The sequence below is a fragment of the Tachypleus tridentatus genome, chromosome 5 (genome assembly GCF_004210375.1).
Source record: "Tachypleus tridentatus isolate NWPU-2018 chromosome 5, ASM421037v1, whole genome shotgun sequence".
NCBI classification, from domain to species: domain Eukaryota; kingdom Metazoa; phylum Arthropoda; class Merostomata; order Xiphosura; family Limulidae; genus Tachypleus; species Tachypleus tridentatus.
Window position 1 is genome coordinate 13,159,623 of NC_134829.1, and position 11,016 is coordinate 13,170,638.

At 30.6% G+C, this 11,016-nt stretch overlaps 1 pseudogene across 1 annotated transcript in view; it reads left to right on the top strand.

Annotated features, from left to right (window-relative positions):
- Positions 1-7,482, top strand: part of LOC143250551 (filamin-A-like) — a 114,470-nt pseudogene extending 106,988 nt beyond the window's left edge. Inside the window, exons 36-38 of the transcript XR_013028240.1 lie at positions 829-1,044; positions 1,256-1,453; positions 6,048-7,482. The product of XR_013028240.1 is annotated as a filamin-A-like (transcript). The remainder of the gene's footprint in view (positions 1-828; positions 1,045-1,255; positions 1,454-6,047) is intronic.
- The last annotated feature ends 3,534 nt before the right edge of the window (positions 7,483-11,016 follow it).

Here is an 11,016-nt window from a genome sequence, read left to right on the forward strand (position 1 = left end):
AGTTACATGGTAATAAACAGATTAAATGCTTTTAATGGTCAGTGGAAACACTATTCACAAAGACAACAATGCATGTACTAGTGTATAGATGTAGATGGTCGCTTTTACTGAGTCAGTGAAAAGATCATCAGCTTAAGATGAATCTCTGCCAAACTAGTTATAATGAGCTGAGAAAAACAGTTGCTTTTATTTTGGAGGAAAGCTCCTATTCCTTTTCCTTTTAAAGGCATCATTCCCCTCGGCCAGTGAAGGTCAATAATGGTCATTTGACTTTTTAACATGGAAATACCATAATATCCCCTTTAGGAGAATAGATATCTACTATAGAGAGAACAAAGGCAACTTCTATGGTTTATGAACCACATTTTTGTCAAGATCCCATAGAAACTAAAAGTAGTAGAAGTGGGTATAAAACATAATTACTTTGGTATTGCAGATCTCTGTAATCTAGTTTAAATATGTTAAATAACTCTGTACTTAATTGTTTGGTTATCTCTGTAGTTAAATTTGTTTTAAAAAGTTACTGTTAATTCTTTATTAAACTAACAAAGACGGAAAATAGTTTTAATTTTGGTACCTTTAATTTAAATTAATTTAAATGGTAGAAACATGTAAAAAATATAAATCATTAATGTGTTTTCTAAGTTGAGAGAAAATTAGAGCACTTATGTTCTGACGAGAAGAATAGCATTATGAATTCTTGTCATTTTATTAAGTTACAAATCAGCATTATTGATGCATTTATAAATACAAGTTTTTCTAAAGTGTGAAAAGATACACTATTAGAAAATCACTGATGGAAAATATATTGGTTTTAATTTCCTATAGGAACAAAAACCGATTTCATTGTTGACAGCTGTAGTGCTGGTGCAGGAACTTTAGCAGTAACTATTGATGGACCATCCAAGGTTGCAATGGACTGTACTGAAGTGGAAGAAGGTTACAAAGTACGATATACTCCTTTAGCACCTGGAGATTACTATGTTATCATTAAATATAATGATTACCACATTGTAGGGAGTCCTTTCAAAGTTCACTGCACTGGTAAGAATGTTTTCAGTTGTTGATAGTTCCTACTAGTTTTAGTGATTAATAGTTTCTTCTGTTAACTACATCTTGAAGGTTGATCTTCATGATTGTAACTATCAGATGTTAATTTTATTACATCTCAATTGGTAACTAGTACAGTTTAGTAGTTAGCATATTTCAGTACTTTTAGTAACTATTGCAAATTGTATTTTCTCTTGAACTGTAGGCAGTGCTGTTGCTGATCAGGGAGGACATGAAACATCTTCAGTTGTTGTTGAAACTGTTTCTAAACAGGCTCGACAGAAAGCAGAAAATATACCCAAGTTCCACTCAAATGCTTTAAAAGTAAGCAGCAAAGGCATGGGCCTGAAGAAAGCTTACTTGAATAAACAGAATACTTTTACTGTAAACTGTGGAGATGCTGGTAAGTGTTATGTGTAAGTAAGTATATTTAAGGTGATACTAGCCTTTAGTGAATACATTTGCTATATAAACTAGGTATATTGAAATGTCATCATGATGGGTTGGTTTGGTGTGATACCAGCTTTTGCTAAATACATTCATTAAAAAAATATTGTAGGTGTATTGGATGTTACAATAATGTTTTAAGTATTTCACCAGCTGTACAGTTTTGTAGTTGCTTTACGAAACAGCTATCTGTGAGAAAAAATATACATTGACAGTTTAGCCTTTAAAACAAACTGAATTGTTTTTAGTGCATAAAATCAGACATATTTTTCATTAGAATTTTGGCTCTGGTGATTTTTGTAGTCGATGTAATGGAAAGTATACTCTTCTTCCCTCCTCCCTCCCAAATTGAACTTGTATTCTGAAATGTGGTTTTTAGATATTATGAATGTAAAAAGAAACCACATACTTATAGTATGATACCTTGAGTGCTGTATAAGTAATAATGGAACTTATGTTTATGTGATAATGGACAAATTTTGCAACACGATGTGCAACCCCCAACTTTAAAATTTTTATTCTGTATGCATGTAGACTTGCAACAGGGGTCAGGATTTACCTTTTTCACTTCAATTTCCCATCATGGAGAATTTTTTCTTAATTCTCGGGATGCAGATATGACTCCATGAATACGTCACGCACAGATCTTATGCACTAGCACCATGTGTAATTGAAAATATTTCTATTTATGAAATAGTAGAACTGATCTTCCAAAAAAATTACTTAGATTAAATAAGTAAATTTAGAAACATTATTATGATTACCATGGCAAGTTTCAAGCAAAGAATGTGAAGGTTTTGAACCCAAAACAAATGTTATTTACTTTTATTGTACAAGCAGAAATGTGAACCTTCTCATGATAGATAATACTACATTGAACTCTTTAGCTGATTAGAATTAATATTAACATAAAATAATGTTTTAAGGGACAACAATATATCCCTGTTGATTTGTTGAGGCTGTCCAATCCACTAAAAAAAAACAAACTCAAATCAAAAATTGCTCTTTTAATTGTACATGAGGACTTTCTTCAAACTTCCTTAAATTTACTGCATCCACCAGAAGTAAAGGTAACTTATTCCAAAAGCCAACTACTCTATTAAAAAAAAATTAATCATCCAACTGAAGATGGGAACATTTTTAAATTTTGGTTGAAAAAGACTAGTCCTACATTAGGTATGAAAGTAAGTGATCAACATTATAAATTCCCTTAACCATTTTCAGTACTTCAGTAAGATCATCTGTAACTCTTCTGTATTTCATGATGAAACAATTTCATAGATATTGTGGTAGCCCTTTTCCAACAATTCATTATCTTTCCTAAGGTAACAAGCTCAAGATGGAATAAAATACTCTTAAACAGTGATCTATAAAATAAAATTTTCTAATCTTTAGATGCACATTCAATATTTTTGTAGGTATGATCTAAGATTCTATTTACATTACCAAAAGCAACATCCCATTGCATGGATAACTTAAATGATTGTTGTTGTTTTTTTCTTTCAATATCACTTATTCCTTTCAAAACTGTGCATATAATTTAAATTATGACAATCCCAGGTGCATTATCTTGTATTTATTATAACTGAGAGCCACCTGCCAGTAATTTGCTCAACTTGTACATCAAATGATTTAAATCTTTTTGTTAAAGCATCGTTGTTCTCCTCACAGCCAAGACCTAATTATTATTAGCAAAGCTAAGAATTGTGCTTTGAAGTACTTCACTTGTGACACTGATCCAATTTAACTAAACTTCATTTATAACAGCCCTTTGCTTTCTTCCATTTAACAATTTTTCACTTCAATGAAACAGTTTATCCCTCACTCTGAGATTATTTTAAAAAAATTTTTATATAGCACCTCTCAAATACTTCCTGAAAATCCCGATAACCAAATTTTTACCCTCATTAACATAAGCATTAACCTCTTCAAAGAAATTCAAAGGCTAGTAAGATGAGTTTCCCCAAATAATACCATCTTGTCAATACAATAGATTTTTAGTTGTTTTTTTTCTTAAATGATCTTAGAAAGCAACTTTTATTATATTTTCAAACACATTTCCCATTGCTGAGCAAAAACTAATAGGTCTAAATACTGGACAATTTTTATCATATACCTTTTTATAAATAAGAAAAATCACGTTTCCCTCTAACAGCTGTTAAGGAAGAAGAATACTGCTTAAATCTTTATTTATCAAAAGTGATGAAAAATTGAAGTTTAGTAACTCGGTTATCTTAATTATAAGAGACAAGCCTGTTATTATCCTCTCTTAAACGAAAGCTTTCTACTCAAATCCTGAAGTTTTACTTAGCCTTGACGTATGTAAATAAATCCTGACTTAATTTTTTTTTACATTTTCAAACATTTTTTTTTTTTTTTTTGATTGTGTAATGTCCTACTTTAACAAACCCTTGATCTTATAATTCTCTGTCTTCCATTATGCATAGCAACTAACTTAAACTTTTTGAGCTTGTAATGGTTTTCTTTAATTTTATCCCTTATCCTCTTCCTGAGCAAACATGCTCTTTTACACATAACCCCCTTTTTTATTTTTTTTAAATATAAGGAACATTTCTCTCTTATATTTAAGTGAATTTCTCATTTTTGATCAGTGTTCCATTTTATTTTATAGACCATTTTATAGCTGTGGATCACAGAACGGTGATAAAAATGAAAAAGATTACTTGTGCATTTGTAGTGTATATATGAAGTATTTATAGCCTTTTTCCTGATGAAAGATTAGTCTTTCAGCTTGACTCTATAGCTACAGGAGTTTTTTAATGTTATTTCAATATCTGGTGAATGAATGTTTTAGGGACAGGGACCAGCTTTGTGTGTGCTTATATACTGGTATGCTTTGTAAGATAACATCCCCATGAGTAATATATATTATCTTATTGTCAAGTGTTGAGCTCCATTGTTCACACTAAAGTAACTTTGAAGGTTTGAAAGATTTGATAAAAAGGAAGTATTATCAACTAAACTTTGTACCTCTTAATGAAAATGCCTGAAGAGGAATTCATTGTGTTAATAGTAATGCTACTGAGAAACTCGCTTTTCCAACACATAATGCACACAATAACATATGCAGTCAAGGTGTATGTAAGAAATAATCATGGAATCCTTTTTTAACTGAATTTAATATTCTGTAAAATCTGCACATTCACATGTGTGATAGAGTTCATTGATTGATTGGGTTGTTGCACACTTTTAGATCTATGGGAAGAAAAGGTGAGACAGTCAAGCTTGGAATGCTTGTAAATAGTAGTGTGGATGTAAACAGAATCTGAACAATTAATAATGTATTTATGTTCAATTAAAGTTTATAAATACACCTTGTGTAATCAAAATGTTAAGTTATTAAAATCTATTAAGTATAAAATAAAACTGTTTATACATTTTCTTTATTAATTACTCTTGTTTTCTTGTAATATTAGATAAATTATAATGTTTCTCTTCTCTCCTTTGCTAATTTTAGATTGGTCATAACCAATTCATAGACAGTTATTGTTACATCCCTTCAAATTTTCTTCTTGAAATTTAAGGAAAACCCTTACTATTCCTGGTATCCATATGTGGTAAAACCTCAAATCTAAGTTGTGATCATTTGCATCTAGGTGTTCCCCAATCTCAACCTTAAGTCTCAACTGTTTCTATCTAAATTGATAATAAATGGGAGATTAATTTAATGTGAAAAGGAATGGTATTTCACAAGTTCAGTTAACATATCTGCTGTCTTTACATATTCATCCATAGTGATCTACTTAATATCTTATTCCCAGCACTTTGTTAAAAGTAATTTTCCCCAGATTTGGTGTGGTAAAATTAGTAAAAATTTTTGTCAGTGTGTAGAAAATAATGTATAATTCAATGAATATAAATTTTACTCTGAATGTAGAGAAATGCAAACAGCATAATGTTTACTGTTTGGTAAGTTATTCCTATTAGATCACAACCCTTTATTCCAACCAGGGCTCTAAAGTAATCTTTCATTTGTCATACTTCTAGCATTATGAAAGTAAGTTTTGCCTATCCTTAAAACTAATTATTTACTTTGTTCTTAAACTATTCTTTTCCTTAGATATTCTCCAGTCTCAACAACTTAAGCATCAGTTATTTTTATTACCTGAATGATTTGAATAAAGAACGAGAGGAATTATCAGAAACACTAACTTTTACTTGATTACTTTTTTGCGAATAACTTATTTACTACAAACAATGTAAATATGCTTAAAACTAATTACCTCCAGCAAACATAGGAAGAAAGAAATGCTGTAAAAATTCCTTAATCTGTTAAAGATTTATTAATAACAATAATTGTTATTTGTAATTATGATTTTGAAGCATATAAAAGCTTTCTAATTTTTATTTTTTATTTTACTATTTCATAGTATGATCTTTATATTACTCTCTAGTATTAGAAAAAATATTACTTATAGTAACTGTTATTTATAGATATTATACCCTTGTACCACAAATTTATCACAAGATGTGTGTAACAGAGATATTGAATTTATAATTAAGTTACATTTTGTTCCTGCATTCCACAGGCAACAACCTTCTCTATGTTGCTTTGCATGGTCCCAAGGGTCCCTGTGAAGAAGTGTATATCAAGCACTTGGGTCGGAACATGTACCAGATAAACTATGTCGTGAAGGAGAGAGGCGACTATATTCTGTTCATTAAGTATGGAGATGACCACATCCCTGGTAGTCCCTTTAAGGTGGAGAGTTCGTGAGCTTTCAAAGTTCACAAACCAAGCACTGACCATCACTTCCCATTGTTTTGTGCTGGCCATCTTTACCCAGCCCACCTACAAAAAAATTCTTTAACCTGTCAGTTCCTGTGGAGAAAACAAAGTTTCATATTATTATGGCATCAGTCTGATTTTTGGGAGAAAAAACATTTAGCATTTTGAATTTAAAAAAGATTCAAATAACAGCATTCTGACGCAAATGGATTATTGTTAAAAATGCATTAGTACCATTGATGTGATTTCATGTTATTCCATTTATAGCTGTTCTCTGTACCTTTAGAACCAAAACCTTCTTACTGTAAGATTTTTTAGTTTTCTCCTTGCCAGTCAACAATTAAAAGAAAATGAAATCAATGATGATAGTTTATTTATGGTTAGTATAGCATTAATGATTCCTTTTTTTTAGTATCTGGATTGACTAGAGTTGTTTATATTTATGAAATGTGAAAGCTTGTTTGGGAGAACAGATTTTTATATGAAGATAATTTAGATTGATATGCTGTGACTGGTTATAAGTATTGTTTTATGTTTTAAAATCTATGAATTGGTATTTTGAAGAATTAACTGGCACAAATTGAGAATACTATTATTCTTACGTTAAGTTATTCACCTAAGCTTCAATTGCAGTTTAACACCTTTTTATCATTGGGTTGTTACAATATGGTAAATGGATTTGACAAATGTTCTTGTTGTAAATTTTGTAGTCTTGTTTTGATATTGTGTTTAAATTAGTATTTTAAAAGGTTATTTGTGTATGTGTGTTTTGCCTAGTTTTGAAAAATGAAGTGCCTTCAATATTTAATAAATATTATTTATACTGATTTCATTCTTTTTAGTTGTGTAATTATTAGGCATCAAACACTTACCAGTGGTGCCTTAATTGTTTTTGTTTAAACTTACAATCAAGATTTTCTTACAAACTAACTTTAGGGGTAAAACTTGGAGTTAATTTCATTAAGAAATATCATAGGCAAAATTGAAGAAAATTTCCAATTACAAATATTAAATGAAAGATATTATAACAATGCCAAGAAAACATAGCAATTATTTATAACATTGCCTATGAAAAACTGATGTCGTATCATTCCTCTGTTTCATAGTACTATGTGCCAATGTTCTTTCCTTCTCCTTATATTTTCGATGTTTACTCTAGTTTTCCTTTGGTGCAGGTTATGATGCTGTTTTGTGTTTTTCTTCAACATGTAATAAAACTTATTTTGTCACCAAAACCTTTCTCTTCAGCATTTTTCAGTAAAACAACATTCTAATGATTATTTTTAAGTCTAAAACCTTACTGGTAAGTTGAGAAATCCTGTTTACAAGATTAAGTTATTTGTATAGTTTTCTTTTCTTATTTAAACAACAGCATCCATTAGATCTTAAAAAAAAAAAAAATTAGAAAAATGTGAATTTGAACACTTGCATTAATGATTAAATGAAATAGTTTTTCAATTTCATGTTTTCTTCTGTTGTCAATGGCATTTCTCTGATATAAATTACCAAATCACTGGCTAGGCTTGTATTTGTCTGTCCTAGGACATGCATGGGTTATTGGATTTTTGCATGGAGCATTGGTTGAGTACTTTACACAAGCCCACTAATGATAGATAGCAGCAAGATATGTACATCTTTTCCATTAGTTTAAAATTCATTGATAGAAACTTGATTACACAGTCATGGTTTAAAGGGCAAACAGCAACTACAGATGCTAATCAGTCCTCACCTAGAATATTGCCTACAGATTTGGAAACTTCTTGATCTACGAAAGGACACAGACTTATTGGAAACGATTCAGAAGAAAGCTACTAAGATTCCAGGAATAGAAGAATTATCATATTGGACTAAATTAAGATACATTGAGTTCTTTTCTTTATGAAAATATGGGTAAGAGATGACATTGTGGGAGAGAAGTTTTTTGTTTTTACTTTTTTCTGAATACAAATGACAAGGAGGCATCAGATTAAGATTATGAAAGGCCTAAAACAGTTTTACTTTTTGTAACCGAGTGACTGACGTATAATAAGTTGGTATCACTAGTCGTGTAAGCTTGCACTTAACAAGAGTTTAAGATGGTAATTGGTGATTACCTAAAAATGAAAAGTGGGCTTAATTATTACAGCCTTGAAGGGACACATGACTTTTTGTTGTCCATCCATTATATACTAGTACATCATTTAGCTATTTAATTTGTTTATGCAATATAAATACCAATTGCTTTCTTTTTTTCTTTCTTAACTAGGTAAGTTTTGAGGGTCTTGTGCTTACATGTAATCTTAAAAAAAGGTTAAACACTGATCAATTCACTTTAAAAGTAAACAACTTGATTCAAGTTGTTTGAATGCATAATGGAAACCCTGTTGTACTGTACAAGTTGAGAGGAAAGGCAGTATTATCCTCCAGTCAGTAATGATGGTCCCACGGGGTCGTGTGTATGCTGTGAGTGATAGCAAAATTTGACTGTTTGATCAGACAAGAGTGTACCCCACTGGTATAGCAATAAATCTACTGATTTACAATGCTAAAATCAGGGGTTTGATTCTCCTTGATGGACACAGCAGATGGCCTTGGTGTAAGAAAACAAAAACACATGCACAAGAGTAGGCGAGTTGATGTTTCTTTGCAGTTATGTAACTATCTTCCATCTAACTTGATTTCAAAATTATGGATGGTTGTTCACGAATAGCTCTTGTGTAAGTTTATGCGAAGTCCTGAAGGAAACGTGTTAAATGTCATATCAACCATTTGATTTGCTTTCTTTTTTTAAATATACTGAAGAAAGATCGTTTCTTCAGTACTGTATTTTTGCTAAAACCTATAATATAGTAGTGAGATACGTAAAATATTATAATAAATCACTGTTAAAATGTAGATGTGTAAAATAATATTATGCTTATGAACCAGGTAAAGGTTATTTGGTACAAGTTGGATAATCATTTTATAATTTAATTTTCAGCGCTTTCAATTTATCTCATTCAATATACATGATACTGTTTAAAAATGATTTAGAGCTGATATAGTTTTGGAATCAATAATGTTTACTCTTAATGTAACTCTGAGTGAGGATCAAGAAACATGGTCATTAGAAAATACTAATGAGTAATGTACCTGGTGTATTATATAGAAAATACTAGTGCTATGAGTAATGTATCTGGTGTATTATATAGAAAATACTAATGCTATGAGTAATGTACCTGGTGTATTATATAGAAAATACTAACGTTATGAGTAATGTACCTGGTGTATTATATAGAAAATACTAACGCTATGAGTAATGTACCTGGGGTATTATATAGAAAATACTAACGCTATGAGTAATGTACCTGGTGTATTATATAGAAAATACTAACGCTATGAGTAATGTATCTGGTGTATTATATAGAAAATACTAACGCTATGAGTAATGTACCTGGTGTATTATATAGAAAATACTAACGCTATGGGTAATGTACCTGGTGTATTATATAGAAAATACTAACGCTATGGGTAATGTACCTGGTGTATTATATAGAAAATACTAACGCTATGAGTAATGTACCTGGTGTATTATATAGAAAATACTAACGCTATGGGTAATGTACCTGGTGTATTATATAGAAAATACTAACGCTATGGGTAATGTACCTGATGTATTATATAGAAAATACTAATTCTATGAGTAATGTACCTGGTGTATTATACAGAAAATACTAACGCTATGAGTAATGTACCTGGTGTATTATATAATGATTTAAAGACCGTGATTTTTCTTTAACGTTTTCGAAACATGGTATTCAAACTTCTATTTGTAGCATTGACACTGTTTAAGTAACTGGTGACTTCAACATTTTATAACCAATTCTTGTTTGAAACTATTAGGGATCTCTCTCTCTCTATCATTGTTTGGGTATTTATATATATCCAGGAGGGTCAGGTGCACTTGACTTCTTCCTTTTCTATGTTTATATAAACTGTTTAGTATATTAATAAATATTACATGAGGGCCAGAGTAATCTGCATTTACTCAGACTTCTATCAGGGCAATGCCCATGTATCTTTCACCAACAGTTCGTCACTGATGTCTAGTTCATAGGTGGCTTGTTTTTATCTTATTACTTAATTATTTTTTTTTATTATGGAACTAATGAATAAGTTACTCGGGCAGAGGTATTTAGGACTATCTTCATCATATATGCAGAACCTATTGAACTCGCATAGTAGTTCTTTTTCCTCCAATTTTTATCAAAATGTTTTATTGTAATATTTACGAGTCTATGCTATTTTTGGTATGTTTGAATGTTATGCATAAACATTGAAGGGGTGATTCTAGGTACTTTATATTCCGTTGTAAGTAATGTATTTTGTAATATGTGTAATTTGGTTTTCAATTGTTTCTTGCTTACATTAATCCATGCTGGAACTGCATAGTCGATTACAGATCTTTTATGTTTTATATATTTTTAGGATATTGTCAGGTGTTGCTCCACTGTTTTTGCCAGTTAGACCCCTAACATAGTTTGTATTTTGCCAGACTTTAGTTTTTATATTTAAATGGTTTGTCCATCTAAGTTTAGAATCGTAAGTTAGTCCTAGAAATTTTACGGATGTAGCAGTCTGGAGAAATGTTCCATTCGTGTAAATCTGTGGTTGTGCTTTATGGGGTTTTGTTAACTTTGTAAATATCACTAGTTGGGTTTTTGTTGTGTTTATCTTGATTCTTTTTTTGACTGCATTCACAAATTCTTGGGTTCCTTGCATTCACTTCGAACAGATCAGTAAATCTTGCA